The sequence below is a fragment of the Stenella coeruleoalba genome (genome assembly GCF_951394435.1).
Source record: "Stenella coeruleoalba genome assembly, contig: scaffold_141, whole genome shotgun sequence".
In the NCBI taxonomy this organism is placed as follows: Eukaryota; Metazoa; Chordata; class Mammalia; order Artiodactyla; family Delphinidae; genus Stenella; species Stenella coeruleoalba.
Genome location: NW_027646081.1, coordinates 13878 through 31424, shown reverse-complemented (window position 1 = coordinate 31424; position 17547 = coordinate 13878). Strand labels below are relative to the sequence as shown.

The 17547-nt window shown below is 43.9% G+C and overlaps 1 long non-coding RNA gene across 1 annotated transcript in view; it reads right to left on the bottom strand.

Moving 5' to 3' along the window:
• LOC307181357 overlaps positions 1-17547 on the bottom strand; it is a 95335-nt gene that overhangs the window by 65135 nt on the left and 12653 nt on the right. The gene's annotated exons all lie outside the window — the stretch shown is intronic.

Here is a 17547-nt window from a genome sequence, read left to right as displayed (position 1 = left end):
AAAGACACAGCCACCCCAAAGTTTGGAACGGCTCTGTTTACAAGAACCTCGTTTACAGTACAAGTTCAACATCGCAGAAAGTGAAAAATGGATAAAGAAGTTGTGGTATTTACTTACAAAGCAATATCACTCAGCAATGAAATCTGTGTCATCAGGCCCTTAGCAGCACAATGAGTGAATTCAGGTATGATGATTCTAACTGAAATAAGTCACACAGAAAAAGAAACATCATAAGATATCAGTAATACACGGAATGTAAACTTGGCTACACAGGAACTGAATTACAGAACAGAACAGGGTCTCAAATTTAGAAAACCAACTTATTCTTGCTTAAGGGTAAAGGAGAGTTGGGGTGCTGCATAAAACCAGAGATTGAAATGAGCACAGATAAAGTTCCTTAAGCCAAATATGGAATAGACAAGAGCTACTCCTTGCTCAACGAAATGGACTCAACACCCCATATTAAACGCCTAAGAATGTACCTGACTAGTAAGTATCTTAAAACCTATGGATTGCTATGTCTCCGAAAGAGAATCAAGCATGTGTACGGGGCATAAATGCAGCAGTGATAGGATTGGAGAGGTGCGGTGAGCAAATGAAGACCCTTTGAAGTCATATTGCATGGTACCCATTCCACGGGTTTCAACTACCCAGGTTTAAGTTATTCTTCCTTCAGCTAAAACATGCATGTGGAACCTAGAGTATGATCAACCATGTGATCGGGAGACGTGTTCAAATATGTCTCAGTTTTCGTACCCTGGTACTCGGGTGCAACATTCCAGACACTTTACTAACACTCTCCCGACTTGGAGAGTCAGTCCCTTTAACCTCCTGTTTGGCCCAGTTTGCAATTTCTGCGGAAGATGAACAGGAATAGCGAGAACCAATGAGAGGCTAGCTGGAGGTGTCTGAACGGGCAAATTTAACTCTCATTTCCCACCAGGAAGAGGAATTAACCAAAGGCTCAGCGTGCCGTGCCGGAACCAGATTAGGGCCTGAAGCCATCCTGCGGTGTTGCGGCCAGGTCAAAAGAAAGCGAGTTGAAGAAAGGAGCTCAGGGGCACTGTAATTCACAAACCTGCAGAGTTATAAATGACAGCTATCGTCCAAAAATAGACTGAAGTAAGGCTGCCAAGAGGACTTGAAAGCGGGGCAGAATTGCAGGAAACCGATTTCAGGAGGTAGACTGGAATTGCATTGAAAGCATAGGAAAAGAGGCAGAACGTCCACAATGATGCACTTGGCCAAAAAGGGCGTATGCGTTTTTTCCTGAATATATTCAGGAAAAAACGCATACGCCCTTTTTGGCCAACCAAGCAAGCTTGCAAAGGAAATCTGCACTACAATGAAGTCTCACTTCCCCTCGGTCAAAAGGGCCATCTGAAAAAAGTGTAAAATCCAGAAAGGCAGGACAGACCATGGAGAACTGGGAGCCTTGTTATGCTGATGGGCGGGATGTAAATTGCCAACAACCACTCGGGAGAAGTGTATGGTGTTTCCTGAAACATCTAAAAAACAAAGCAACAGAACCTAGGGCACTTCCACTTATGGTCCTATAGCTTAGGGAAATTAAAATCAAAAAGACACAGCCACCCCAAAGTTTGGAACGGCTCTGTTTACAAGAACCTCGTTTACAGTACAAGTTCAACATCGCAGAAAGTGAAAAATGGATAAAGAAGTTGTGGTATTTACTTACAAAGCAATATCACTCAGCAATGAAATCTGTGTCATCAGGCCCTTAGCAGCACAATGAGTGGATTCAGGTATGATGATTCTAACTGAAATAAGTCACACAGAAAAAGAAACATCATAAGATATCAGTAATACACGGAATGTAAACTTGGCTACACAGGAACTGAATTACAGAACAGAACAGGGTCTCAAATTTAGAAAACCAACTTATGCTTGCTTAAGGGTAAAGGTGAGTTGGGGTGCTGCATAAAACCAGAGATTGAAATGAGCACAGATAAAGTTCCTTAAGCCAAATATGGAATAGACAAGAGCTACTCCTTGCTCAACGAAATGGACTCAACACCCCATATTAAACGCCTAAGAATGTTCCTGACTATTAAGTATCTTAAAACCTATGGATTGCTATGTCTCCGAAAGAGAATCAAGCATGTGTACAGGGGCATAAACGCAGCAGTGATAGGATTGGAGAGGTTCGTGAGCAAATGAAGACCCTTTGAAGTCATATTGCATGGTACCCATTCCACGGGTTTCAACTACCCAGGTTTAAGGTATTCTTCCTTCAGCTAAAACATGCATGTGGAACCAAGAGTATGATCATCCGTGTGAACGGGAGACGTGTTCAAATATGTCTCAGTTTTCGTACCCTGGTACTCGGGTGCAACATTCCAGACGCTTTACTAACACTCTCCCGACTTGGAGAGTCAGCGCCTTTAACCTCCTGTTTGGCCCAGTTTGCAATTTCTGCGGAAGATGAACAGGAATAGCGAGAACCAATGAGAGACTAGCTGGAGGTGTCTGGACGGGCAAATTTAACTCTTATTTCCCACCAGGAAGAGGAATTAACCAAAGGCTCAGCGTGCCGTGCCGGAACCAGATTAGGGCCTGAAGCCATCCTGCGGTGTTGCGGCCAGCTCACAAGAAAGCGAGTTGAAGAAAGGAGCTCAGGGGCACTGTAATTCACAAACCTGCAGAGTTATAAATGACAGCTATCGTCCAAAAATAGACTGAAGTAAGGCTGCCAAGAGGACTTGAAAGCGGGGCAGCATTGCAGGAAACCGATTTCAGGAGGTAGACTGGAATTGCATTGAAAGCATAGGAAAAGAGGCAGAACGTCCACAATGATGCACTTGGCCAAAAAGGGCGTATGCGTTTTTTCCTGAATATATTCAGGAAAAAACGCATACGCCCTTTTTGGCCAACCAAGAAAGCTTGCAAAGGAAATCTGCACTACAATGAAGTCTCACTTCCCCCCGGTCAAAAGGGCCATCTGAAAAAAGTGTAAAATCCAGAAAGGCAGGACAGGCCATGGAGAACTGGGAGCCTTGTTATGCTGATGGGCGGGATGTAAATTGCCAACAACCACTCGGGAGAAGTGTATGGTGTTTCCTGAAACATCTAAAAAACAAAGCAACAGAGCCTAGGGCACTGCAACTTATGGTCCTATAGCTTAGGGAAATTAAAATCAAAAAGACACAGCCACCCCAAAGTTTGGGACGCCTCTGTTTACAAGAACCTCGTTTACAGTACAAGTTCAACATCGCAGAAAGTGAAAAATGGATAAAGAAGTTGTGGTATTTACTTACAAAGCAATATCACTCAGCAATGAAATCTGTGTCATCAGGCTCTTAGCAGCACAATGAGTGGATTCAGGTATGATGATTCTAACTGAAGTATGTCACACAGAAAAAGAAACATCATAAGATATCAGTAATACACGGAATGTAAACTTGGCTACACAGGAACTGAATTACAGAACAGAACAGGGTCTCAAATTTAGAAAACCAACTTATGCTTGCTTAAGGGTAAAGGTGAGTTGGGGTGCTGCATAAAACCAGAGATTGAAATGAGCACAGATAAAGTTCCTTAAGTCAAATATGGAATAGACAAGAGCTACTCCTTGCTCAACGAAATGGACTCAACACCGCATATTAAACGCCTAAGAATGTACCTGACTAGTAAGTATCTTAAAACCTATGGATTGCTATGTCTCCGAAAGAGAATCAAGCATGTGTACAGGGGCATAAACGCAGCAGTGATAGGATTGGAGAGGTTCGGTGAGCAAATGAAGACCCTTTGAAGTCATATTGCATGGTACCCATTACACGGGTCTTAACTCTCCAGGTTTAAGGTATTCTTCCTTCAGCTAAAACATGCATGTGGAACCCAAGTATGATCAACCATGTGAACGGGAGACGTGTTCAAATATGTCTCAGTTTTCCTCCCCTGGTACTCGGGTGCAACATTCCAGACGCTTTACTAACACTCTCCCCACTTGGAGAGTCAGCGCCTTTAACATCCTGTTTGGCCCAGTTTGCAATTTCTGCGGAAGATGAACAGGAATAGCGAGAACCAATGAGAGACTAGCTGGAGGTGTCTGGACGGGCAAATTTAACTCTCATTTCCCACCAGGAAGAGGAATTAACCAAAGGCTCAGCGTGCCGTGCCGGAACCAGATTAGCGCCTGAAGCCATCCTGCGGTGTTGCGGTCAGGTCACAAGAAAGCAAGTTGAAGAAAGGAGCTCAGGGGCACTGTAATTCACAAACCTGGAGAGTTATAAATGACAGCTATCATCCAAAAATAGACTGAAGTAAGGCTGCCAAGAGGACTTGAAAGCGGGGCAGAATTGCAGGAAACCGATTTCAGGAGGTAGACTGCAATTGCATTGAAGGCATAGGAAAAGAGGCAGAACGTCCACAATGATGCACTTGGCCAAAAAGGGCGTATGCGTTTTTTCCTGAATATATTCAGGAAAAAACGCATACGCCCTTTTTGGCCAACCAAGCAAACTTGCAAAGGAAATCTGCACTACAATGAAGTCTCACTTCCCTCTGGTCAAAAGGGCCATCTGAAAAAAGTGTAAAATCCAGAAAGGCAGGACAGGCCATGGAGAACTGGGAGCCTTGTTATGCTGATGGGCGGGATGTAAATTGCCAACAGACACTCGGGAGAAGTGTATGGTGTTTCCTGAAACATCTAAAAAACAAAGCAACAGAGCCTAGGGCACTTCCACTTATGGTCCTATAGCTTAGGGAAATTAAAATCAAAAAGACACAGCCACCCCAAAATTTGGAACGGCTCTGTTTACAACAACCTCGTTTACAGTACAAGTTCAACATCGCAGAAAGTGAAAAATGGATAAAGAAGTTGTGGTATTTACTTACAAAGCAATATCACTCAGCAATGAAATCTGTGTCATCAGGCCCTTAGCAGCACAATGAGTGGATTCAGGTATGATGATTCTAACTGAAATAAGTCACACAGAAAAAGAAACATCATAAGATATCAGTAATACACGGAATGTAAACTTGGCTACACAGGAACTGAATTACAGAACAGAACAGGGTCTCTAATTTAGAAAACCAACTTATGCTTGCTTAAGGGTAAAGGTGAGTTGGGGTGCTGCATAATACCAGAGATTGAAATGAGCACAGATAAAGTTCCTTAAGTCAAATATGGAATAGACAAGAGCTACTCCTTGCTCAATGAAATGGACTCAACACCGCATATTAAACGCCTAAGAATGTACCTGACTAGTAAGTATCTTAAAACCTATGGATTGCTATGTCTCCGAAAGAGAATCAAGCATGTGTACAGGGGCATAAACGCAGCAGTGATAGGATTGGAGAGGTTCGGTGAGCAAATGAAGACCCTTTGAAGTCATATTGCATGGTACCCATTTCACGGGTCTTAACTCTCCAGGTTTAAGGTATTCTTCCTTCAGCTAAAACATGCATGTGGAACCCAAGTATGATCAACCATGTGAACGGGAGACGTGTTCAAATATGTCTCAGTTTTCCTCCCCTGGTACTCGGGTGCAACATTCCAGACGCTTTACTAACACTCTCCCCACTTGGAGAGTCAGCGCCTTTAACCTCCTGTTTGGCCCAGTTTGCAATTTCTGCGGAAGATGAACAGGAATAGCGAGAACCAATGAGAGGCTAGCTGGAGGTGTCTGGACGGGCAAATTTAACTCTCATTTCCCACCAGGAAGAGGAAATAACCAAAGGCTCAGCGTGCCGTACCGGAACCAGATTAGGGCCTGAAACCATCCTGCGGTGCAGCGGCCAGCTCTAAAGAAACCGAGTTGAAGAAAGGAGCGCAGGGGCCCTGTAATTCACAAACCTGCAGAGTTATAAATGACAGCTATCGTCCAAAAATAGACTGAAGTAAGGCTGCCAAGAGGACTTGAAAGCGGGGCAGAATTGCAGGAAACCGATTTCAGGAGGTAGACTGGAATTGCATTGAAAGCATAGGAAAAGAGGCAGAACATCCACAATGATGCACTTGGCCAAAAAGGGCGTATGCGTTTTTTCCTGAATATATTCAGGAAAAAACGCATACGCACTTTTTGGCCAACCAAGCAAGCTTGCAAAGGAAATCTGCACTACAATGAAGTCTCACTTCCCCCCGGTCAAAAGGGCCATCTGAAAAAAGTGTAAAATCCAGAAAGGCAGGAAAGGCCATGGAGAACTGGGAGCCTTGTTATGCTGATGGGCGGGATGTAAATTGCCAACAGACACTCGGGAGAAGTGTATGGTGTTTCCTGAAACATCTAAAAAACAAAGCAACAGAGCCTAGGGCACTGCCACTTATGGTCCTATAGCTTAGGGAAATTAAAATCAAAAAGACACAGCCACCCCAAAGTTTGGGACGCCTCTGTTTACAACAACCTCGTTTACAGTACAAGTTCAACATCGCAGAAAGTGAAAAATGGATAAAGAAGTTGTGGTATTTACTTACAAAGCAATATCACTCAGCAATGAAATCTATGTCATCAGGCCCTTAGCATCACAATGAGTGGATTCAGGTATGATGATTCTAACTGAAATAAGTCACACAGAAAAAGAAACATCATAAGATATCAGTAATACACGGAATGTAAACTTGGCTACACAGGAACTGAATTACAGAACAGAACAGGGTCTCAAATTTAGAAAACCAACTTATGCTTGCTTAAGGGGAAAGGTGAGTTGGGGTGCTGCATAAAACCAGAGATTGAAATGAGCACAGATAAAGTTCCTTAAGTCAAATATGGAATAGACAAGAGCTACTCCTTGCTCAACGAAATGGACTCAACACCGCATATTAAACGCCTAAGAATGTACCTGACTAGTAAGTATCGTAAAACCTATGGATTGCTATGTCTCCGAAAGAGAATCAAGCATGTGTACAGGGGCATAAACGCAGCAGTGATAGGATTGGAGAGGTTCGGTGAGCAAATGAAGACCCTTTGAAGTCATATTGCATGGTACCCATTTCACGGGTCTCAACTCTCCAGGTTTAAGGTATTCTTCCTTCAGCTAAAACATGCATGTGGAACCCAAGTATGATCAACCATGTGAACGGGAGACGTGTTCAAATATGTCTCAGTTTTCCTCCCCTGGTACTCGGGTGCAACATTCCAGACGCTTTACTAACACTCTCCCCACTTGGAGAGTCAGCGCCTTTAACCTCCTGTTTGGCCCAGTTTGCAATTTCTGCGGAAGATGAACAGGAATAGCGAGAACCAATGAGAGGCTAGCTGGAGGTGTCTGGACGGGCAAATTTAACTCTCATTTCCCACCAGGAAGAGGAAATAACCAAAGGCTCAGCGTGCCGTACCGGAACCAGATTAGGGCCTGAAGCCATCCTGCGGTGTTGCGGCCAGCTCTAAAGAAACCGAGTTGAAGAAAGGAGCGCAGGGGCCCTGTAATTCACAAACCTGCAGAGTTATAAATGACAGCTATCGTCCAAAAATAGACTGAAGTAAGGCTGCCAAGAGGACTTGAAAGCGGGGCAGAATTGCAGGAAACCGATTTCAGGAGGTAGACTGGAATTGCATTGAAAGCATAGGAAAAGAGGCAGAACGTCCACAATGATGCACTTGGCCAAAAAGGGCGTATGCGTTTTTTCCTGAATATATTCAGGAAAAAACGCATACGCACTTTTTGGCCAACCAAGCAAGCTTGCAAAGGAAATCTGCACTACAATGAAGTCTCACTTCCCCCCGGTCAAAAGGGCCATCTGAAAAAAGTGTAAAATCCAGAAAGGCAGGACAGGCCATGGAGAACTGGGAGCCTTGTTATGCTGATGGGCGGGATGTAAATTGCCAACAGACACTCGGGAGAAGTGTATGGTGTTTCCTGAAACATCTAAAAAACAAAGCAACAGAGCCTAGGGCACTGCCACTTATGGTCCTATAGCTTAGGGAAATTAAAATCAAAAAGACACAGCCACCCCAAAGTTTGGGACGCCTCTGTTTACAACAACCTCGTTTACAGTACAAGTTCAACATCGCAGAAAGTGAAAAATGGATAAAGAAGTTGTGGTATTTACTTACAAAGCAATATCACTCAGCAATGATATCTATGTCATCAGGCCCTTAGCATCACAATGAGTGGATTCAGGTATGATGATTCTAACTGAAATAAGTCACACAGAAAAAGAAACATCATAAGATATCAGTAATACATGGAATGTAAACTTGGCTACACAGGAACTGAATTACAGAACAGAACAGGGTCTCAAATTTAGAAAACCAACTTATGCTTGCTTAAGGGGAAAGGTGAGTTGGGGTGCTGCATAAAACCAGAGATTGAAATGAGCACAGATAAAGTTCCTTAAGTCAAATATGGAATAGACAAGAGCTACTCCTTGCTCAACGAAATGGACTCAACACCGCATATTAAATGCCTAAGAATGTACCTGACTAGTAAGTATCGTAAAACCTATGGATTGCTATGTCTCCGAAAGAGAATCAAGCATGTGTACAGGGGCATAAACGCAGCAGTGATAGGATTGGAGAGGTTCGGTGAGCAAATGAAGACCCTTTGAAATCGTATTGCATGGTACCCATTTCACGGGTCTCAACTCTCCAGGTTTAAGGTATTCTTCCTTCAGCTAAATCATGCATGTGGAACCCAAGTATGATCAACCATGTGAACGGGAGACGTGTTCAAATATGTCTCAGTTTTCCTCCCCTGGTACTCGGGTGCAACATTCCAGACGCTTTACTAACACTCTCCCCACTTGGAGAGTCAGCGCCTTTAACCTCCTGTTTGGCCCAGTTTGCAATTTCTGCGGAAGATGAACAGGAATAGCGAGAACCAATGAGAGGCTAGCTGGAGGTGTCTGGACGGGCAAATTTAACTCTCATTTCCCACCAGGAAGAGGAAATAACCAAAGGCTCAGCGTGCCGTACCGGAACCAGATTAGGGCCTGAAGCCATCCTGCGGTGTTGCGGCCAGCTCACAAGAAAGCGAGTTGAAGAAAGGAGCTCAGGGGCACTGTAATTCACAAACCTGCAGAGTTATAAATGACAGCTATCGTCCAAAAATAGACTGAAGTAAGGCTGCCAAGAGGACTTGAAAGCGGGGCAGAATTGCAGGAAACCGATTTCAGGAGGTAGACTGGAATTGCATTGAAAGCATAGGAAAAGAGGCAGAACGTCCACAATGATGCACTTGGCCAAAAAGGGCGTATGCGTTTTTTCCTAAATATATTCAGGAAAAAACGCATACGCCCTTTTTGGCCAACCAAGCAAGCTTGCAAAGGAAATCTGCACTACAATGAAGTCTCACTTCCCCCCGGTCAAAAGGGCCATCTGAAAAAAGTGTAAAATCCAGAAAGGCAGGACAGGCCATGGAGAACTGGGAGCCTTGTTATGCTGATGGGCGGGATGTAAATTGCCAACAACCACTCGGGAGATGTGTATGGTGTTTCCTGAAACATCTAAAAAACAAAGCAACAGAGCCTAGGGCACTTCCACTTATGGTCCTATAGCTTAGGGAAATTAAAATCAAAAAGACACAGCCACCCCAAAGTTTGGAACGGCTCTGTTTACAAGAACCTCGTTTACAGTACAAGTTCAACATCGCAGAAAGTGAAAAATGGATAAAGAACTTGTGGTACTTACGTACAATGCAGTATCGCTCAGCAATGAAATCTATGTCATCAGGCCCGAAGCAGCATAATGAGTAGATTCAGGTACGATGATTCTAACTGAAATAAGTCACACAGAAAAAGAAACATCATAAGATATCACTAATACACGGAATGTAAACTTGGCTACACAGGAACTGAATTCCAAAACAGAACAGATTCTCAAATTTAGAAAACCAATTTATGCTTGCTTAAGGCGAAAGGTGAGTTGGGTTGCTGCATAAAACCAGAGATTGAAATGAGCACAGATAAAGTTCCTTAAGCCAAATATGGAATAGACAAGAGCTACTCCTTGCTCAACGAAATGGACTCAACACCGCATATTAAACGCCTAAGAATGTACCTGACTAGTAAGTATCTTAAAACCTATGGATTGCTATGTCTCCAAAAGTGAATCAAGCATGTGTACAGGGGCATAAACGCAGCAGTGATAGGATTGGAGAGGTTCGGTGAGCAAATGAAGACCCTTTGAAGTCATATTGCATGGTACCCATTCCACGGGTTTCAACTACCCAGGTTTTAGGTATTCTTCCTTCAGCTAAAACATGCATGTGGAACCCAGAGTATGATCAACCATGTGATCGGGAGACGTGTTCAAATATGTCTCAGTTTTCCTCCCCTGGTACTCGGGTGCAACATTCCAGACGCTTTACTAACACTCTCCCCACTTGGAGAGTCAGCGCCTTTAACCTCCTGTTTGGCCCAGTTTGCAATTTCTGCGGAAGATGAACAGGAATAGCGAGAACCAATGAGAGGCTAGCTGGAGGTGTCTGGACGGGCAAATTTAACTCTCATTTCCCAACAGGAAGAGGAAATAACCAAAGGCTCAGCGTGCCGTACCGGAACCAGATTAGGGCCTGAAGTCATCCTGCGGTGTTGCGGCCAGCTCAAAAGAAACCGAGTTGAAGAAAGGAGCGCAGGGGCACTGTAATTCACAAACCTGCAGAGTTATAAATGACAGCTATCGTCCAAAAATAGACTGAAGTAAGGCTGCCAAGAGGAGTTGAAAGCGGGGCAGAATTGCAGGAAACCGATTTCAGGAGGTAGACTGGAATTGCATTGAAAGCATAGGAAAAGAGGCAGAACGTCCACAATGATGCACTTGGCCAAAAAGGGCGTATGCGTTTTTTCCTGAATATATTCAGGAAAAAACGCATACGCCCTTTTTGGCCAACCAAGCAAGCTTGCAAAGGAAATCTGCACTACAATGAAGTCTCACTTCCCCCCGGTCAAAAGGGCCATCTGAAAAAAGTGTAAAATCCAGAAAGGCAACAGGCCATTGAGAACTGGGAGCCTTGTTATGCTGATGGGCGGGGTGTAAATTGCCAACAGACACTCGGGAGAAGTGTATGGTGTTTCCTGAAACATCTAAAAAACAAAGCAACAGAACCTAGGGCACTTCCACTTATGGTCCTATAGCTTAGGGAAATTAAAATCAAAAAGACACAGCCACCCCAAAGTTTGGAACGGCTCTGTTTACAAGAACCTCGTTTACAGTACAAGTTCAACATCGCAGAAAGTGAAAAATGGATAAAGAAGTTGTGGTATTTACTTACAAAGCAATATCACTCAGCAATGAAATCTGTGTCATCAGGCCCTTAGCAGCACAATGAGTGGATTCAGGTATGATGATTCTAACTGAAATAAGTCACACAGAAAAAGAAACTTCATAAGATATCACTAATACACGGAATGTAAACTTGGCTACACAGGAACTGAATTACAGAACAGAACAGGGTCTCAAATTTAGAAAACCAACTTATGCTTGCTTAAGGGTAAAGGTGAGTTGGGGTGCTGCATTAAACCAGAGATTGAAATGAGCACAGATAAAGTTCCTTAAGCCAAATATGGAATAGACAAGAGCTACTCCTTGCTCAATGAAATGGACTCAACACCCCATATTAAACGCCTAAGAATGTACCTGACTAGTAAGTATCTTAAAACCTATGGATTGCTATGTCTCCGAAAGAGAATCAAGCATGTGTACAGGGGCATAAACGCAGCAGTGATAGGATTGGAGAGGTTCGGTGAGCAAATGAAGACCCTTTGAAGTCATATTGCATGGTACCCATTCCACAGGTTTCAACTACCCAGGTTTAAGGTATTCTTCCTTCAGCTATAACATGCATGTGGAACCTAGAGTATGATCAACCATGTGATCGGGAGACGTGTTCAAATATGTCTCAGTTTTCCTCCCCTGGTACTCGGGTGCAACATTCCAGACGCTTTACTAACACACTCCCCACTTGGAGAGTCAGTCCCTTTAACCTCCTGTTTGGCCCAGTTTGCAATTTCTGCGGAAGATGAACAGGAATAGCGAGAACCAATGAGAGGCTAGCTGGAGGTGTCTGGACGGGCAAATTTAACTCTCATTTCCCACCAGGAAGAGGAATTAACCAAAGGCTCAGCATGCCGGGCCGGAACCAGATTTGGGCCTGAAGCCATCCTGCGGTGTTGCGGCCAGCTCACAAGAAAGCGAGTTGAAGAAAGGAGCTCAGGGGCACTGTAATTCACAAACCTGCAGAGTTATAAATGACAGCTATCGTCCAAAAATAGACTGAAGTAAGGCTGCCAAGAGGACTTGAAAGCGGGGCAGAATTGCAGGAAACCGATTTCAGGAGGTAGACTGGAATTGCATTGAAAGCATAGGAAAAGAGGCAGAACGTCCACAATGATGCACTTGGCCAAAAAGGGCGTATGCGTTTTTTCCTGAATATAATCAGGAAAAAACGCATACGCCCTTTTTGGCCAACCAAGCAAGCTTGCAAAGGAAATCTGCACTACAATGAAGTCTCACTTCCCCCCGGTCAAAAGGGCCATCTGAAAAAAGTGTAAAATCCAGAAAGGCAACAGGCCATTGAGAACTGGGAGCCTTGTTATGCTGATGGGCGGGATGTAAATTGCCAACAGACACTCGGGAGAAGTGTATGGTGTTTCCTGAAACATCTAAAAAACAAAGCAACAGAGCCTAGGGCACTTCCACTTATGGTCCTATAGCTTAGGGAAATTAAAATCAAAAAGACACAGCCACCCCAAAGTTTGGAACGGCTCTGTTTACAAGAACCTCGTTTACAGTACAAGTTCACCATCGCAGAAAGTGAAAAATGGATAAAGAACTTGTGGTACTTACGTACAATGCAGTATCACTCAGCAATGAAATCTATGTCATCAGGACCATAGCAGCATAATGAGTAGATTCAGGTACGATGATTCTAACTGAAATAAGTCACACAGAAAAAGAAACATCATAAGATATCACTAATACACGGAATGTAAACTTGGCTACACAGGAACTGAATTCCAAAACAGAACAGGTTCTCAAATTTAGAAAACCAACTTATGCTTGCTTAAGGGGAAAGGTGAGTTGGGTTGCTGCATAAAACCAGAGATTGAAATGAGCACAGATAAAGTTCCTTAAGCCAAATATGGAATAGACAAGAGCTACTCCTTGCTCAACGAAATGGACTCAACACCGCATATTAAACGCCTAAGAATGTACCTGACTAGTAAGTATCTTAAAACCTATGGATTGCTATGTCTCCGAAAGAGAATCAAGCATGTGTACAGGGGCATAAACGCAGCAGTGATAGGATTGGAGAGGTTCGGTGAGCAAATGAAGACCCTTTGAAGTCATATTGCATGGTACCCATTCCACGGGTTTCAACTACCCAGGTTTTAGGTATTCTTCCTTCAGCTAAAACATGCATGTGGAACCCAGAGTATGATCAACCATGTGATCGGGAGACGTGTTCAAATATGTCTCAGTTTTCCTCCCCTGGTACTCGGGTGCAACATTCCAGACGCTTTACTAACACTCTCCCCACTTGGAGAGTCAGCGCCTTTAACCTCCTGTTTGGCCCAGTTTGCAATTTCTGCGGAAGATGAACAGGAATAGCGAGAACCAATGAGAGGCTAGCTGGAGGTGTCTGGACGGGCAAATTTAACTCTCATTTCCCACCAGGAAGAGGAAATAACCAAAGGCTCAGCGTGCCGTACCGGAACCAGATTAGGGCCTGAAGCCATCCTGCGGTGTTGCGGCCAGCTCAAAAGAAAGCGAGTTGAAGAAAGGAGCTCAGGGGCACTGTAATTCACAAACCTGCAGAGTTATAAATGACAGCTATCGTCCAAAAATATACTGAAGTAAGGCTGCCAAGAGGACTTGAAAGCGGGGCAGAATTGCAGGAAACCGATTTCAGGAGGTAGACTGGAATTGCATTGAAAGCATAGGAAAAGAGGCAGAACGTCCACAATGATGCACTTGGCCAAAAAGGGCGTATGCGTTTTTTCCTGAATATAATCAGGAAAAAACGCATACGCCCTTTTTGGCCAACCAAGCAAGCTTGCAAAGGAAATCTGCACTACAATGAAGTCTCACTTCCCCCCGGTCAAAAGGGCCATCTGAAAAAAGTGTAAAATCCAGAAAGGCAACAGGCCATTGAGAACTGGGAGCCTTGTTATGCTGATGGGCGGGATGTAAATTGCCAACAGACACTCGGGAGAAGAGTATGGTGTTTCCTGAAACATCTAAAAAACAAAGCAACAGAGCCTAGGGCACTGCCACTTATGGTCCTATAGCTTAGGGAAATTAAAATCAAAAAGACACAGCCACCCCAAAGTTTGGAACGGCTCTGTTTACAAGAACCTCGTTTACAGTACAAGTTCAACATCGCAGAAAGTGAAAAATGGATAAAGAAGTTGTGGTATTTACTTACAAAGCAATATCACTCAGCAATGAAATCTGTGTCATCAGGCCCTTAGCAGCACAATGAGTGGATTCAGGTATGATGATTCTAACTGAAATAAGTCACACAGAAAAAGAAACATCATAAGATATCAGTAATACACGGAATGAAAACTTGGCTACACAGGAACTGAATTACAGAACAGAACAGGGTCTCAAATTTAGAAAACCAACTTATGCTTGCTTAAGGGTAAAGGTGAGTTGGGGTGCTGCATAAAACCAGAGATTGAAATGAGCACAGATAAAGTTCCTTAAGCCAAATATGGAATAGACAAGAGCTACTCCTTGCTCAACGAAATGGACTCAACACCGCATATTAAACGTCTAAGAATGTACCGGACTTGTAAGTATCTTAAAACCTATGGATTGCTATGTCTCCGAAAGAGAATCAAGCATGTGTACAGGGGCATAAACGCAGCAGTGATAGGATTGGAGAGGTTCGGTGAGCAAATGAAGACCCTTTGAAGTCATATTGCATGGTACCCATTCCACGGGTTTCAACTACCCAGGTTTAAGGTATTCTTTCTTCAGCTAAAACATGCATGTGGAACCTAGAGTATGATCAACCATGTGATCGGGAGACGTGTTCAAATATGTCTCAGTTTTCCTCCCCTGGTACTCGGGTGCAACATTCCAGACGCTTTACTAACACTCTCCCCACTTGGAGAGTCAGTCCCTTTAACCTCCTGTTTGGCCCAGTTTGCAATTTCTGCGGAAGATGAACAGGAATAGCGAGAACCAATGAGAGGCTAGCTGGAGGTGTCTGGACGGGCAAATTTAACTCTCATTTCCCACCAGGAAGAGGAATTAACCAAAGGCTCAGCGTGCCGTGCCGGAACCAGATTAGGGCCTGAAGCCATCCTGCGGTGTTGCGGCCAGCTCAAAAGAAAGCGAGTTGAAGAAAGGAGCTCAGGGGCACTGTAATTCACAAACCTGCAGAGTTATAAATGACAGCTATCGTCCAAAAATAGACTGAAGTAAGGCTGCCAAGAGGACTTGAAAGCGGGGCAGAATTGCAGGAAACCGATTTCAGGAGGTAGACTGGAATTGCATTGAAAGCATAGGAAAAGAGGCAGAACGTCCACAATGATGCACTTGGCCAAAAAGGGCGTATGCGTTTTTTCCTGAATATATTCAGGAAAAAACACATACGCCCTTTTTGGCCAACCAAGCAAGCTTGCAAAGGAAATCTGCACTACAATGAAGTCTCACTTCCCCCCGGTCAAAAGGGCCATCTGAAAAAAGTGTAAAATCCAGAAAGGCAGGACAGGCCATGGAGAACTGGGAGCCTTGTTATGCTGATGGGCGGGATGTAAATTGCCAACAGACACTCGGGAGAAGAGTATGGTGTTTCCTGAAACATCTAAAAAACAAAGCAACAGAGCCTAGGGCACTGCCACTTATGGTCCTATAGCTTAGGGAAATTAAAATCAAAAAGACACAGCCACCCCAAAGTTTGGGACGCCTCTGTTTACAAGAACCTCGTTTACAGTACAAGTTCAACATCGCAGAAAGTGAAAAATGGATAAAGAACTTGTGGTACTTACGTACAATGCAGTATCACTCAGCAATGAAATCTATGTCATCAGGCCCGTAGCAGCATAATGAGTGGATTCAGGTAGGATGATTCTAACTGAAATAAGTCACACAGAAAAAGAAACATCATAAGATATCACTAATACACGGAATGTAAACTTGGCTACATAGGAACTGCATTCCAAAACAGAACAGGGTCTCAAATTTAGAAAACCAACTTATGCTTGCTTAAGGGGAAAGGTGAGTTGGGGTGCTGCATAAAACCAGAGATTGAAATGAGCACAGATAAAGTTCCTTAAGCCAAATATGGAATAGACAAGAGCTACTCCTTGCTCAACGAAATGGACTCAAAACCCCATATTAAACCCCTAAGAATGTACCTGACTAGTAAGTATCTTAAAACCTATGGATTGCTATGTCTCCAAAAGAGAATCAAGCGTGTGTACAGGGGAATAAACGCAGCAGTGATAGGATTGGAGAGGTTCGGTGAGCAAATGAAGACCCTTTGAAGTCATATTGCATGGTACCCATTCCACGGGTCTCAACTCTCAAGGTTTAAGGTATTCTTCCTTCAGCTAAAACGTGCATGTGGAACCCAGAGTATGATCAACCATGTGAACGGGAGACATGTTCAAATATGTCTCAGTTTTCCTCCCCTGGTACTCGGGTGCAACATTCCAGACGCTTTACTAACACTCTCCCCACTTGGAGAGTCAGCGCCTTTAACCTCCTGTTTGGCCCAGTTTGCAATTTCTGCGGAAGATGAACAGGAATAGTGAGAACCAATGAGAGGCTAGCTGGAGGTGTCTGGACGGGCAAATTTAACTCTCATTTCCCACCAGGAAGAGGAAATAACCAAAGGCTCAGCGTGCCGTACCGGAACCAGATTAGGGCCTGAAGCCATCCTGCGGTATTGCGGCCAGCTCAAAAGAAAGCGAGTTGAAGAAAGGAGCTCAGGGGCACTGTAATTCACAAACCTGCAGAGTAATAAATGACAGCTATCGTCCAAAAATATACTGAAGTAAGGCTGCCAAGAGGAGTTGAAAGTGGGGCAGAATTGCAGGAAACCGATTTCAGGAGGTAGACTGGAATTGCATTGAAAGCATAGGAAAAGAGGCAGAACGCCCACAATGATGCACTTGGCCAAAAAGGGCGTATGCGTTTTTTCCTGAATATATTCAGGAAAAAACGCATACGCCCTTTTTGGCCAACCAAGCAAGCTTGCAAAGGAAATCTGCACTACAATGAAGTCTCACTTCCCCCCGGTCAAAAGGGCCATCTGAAAAAAGTGTAAAATCCAGAAAGGCAGGACAGGCCATGGAGAACTGGGAGCCTTGTTATGCTGATGGGCGGGATGTAAATTGCCAACAACCACTTGGGAGAAGTGTATGGTGTTTCCTGAAACATCTAAAAAACAAAGCAACAGAGCCTAGGGCACTGCCACTTATGGTCCTAAGGCTTAGGGAATTTAAAATCAAAAAGACACAGCCACCCCAAAGTTTGGAATGGCTCTGTTTACAAGAACCTCGTTTACAGTACAAGTTCAACATCGCAGAAAGTGAAAAATGGATAAAGAAGTTGTGGTATTTACTTACAAAGCAATATCACTCAGCAATGAAATCTGTGTCATCAGGCCCTTAGCAGCACAATGAGTGGA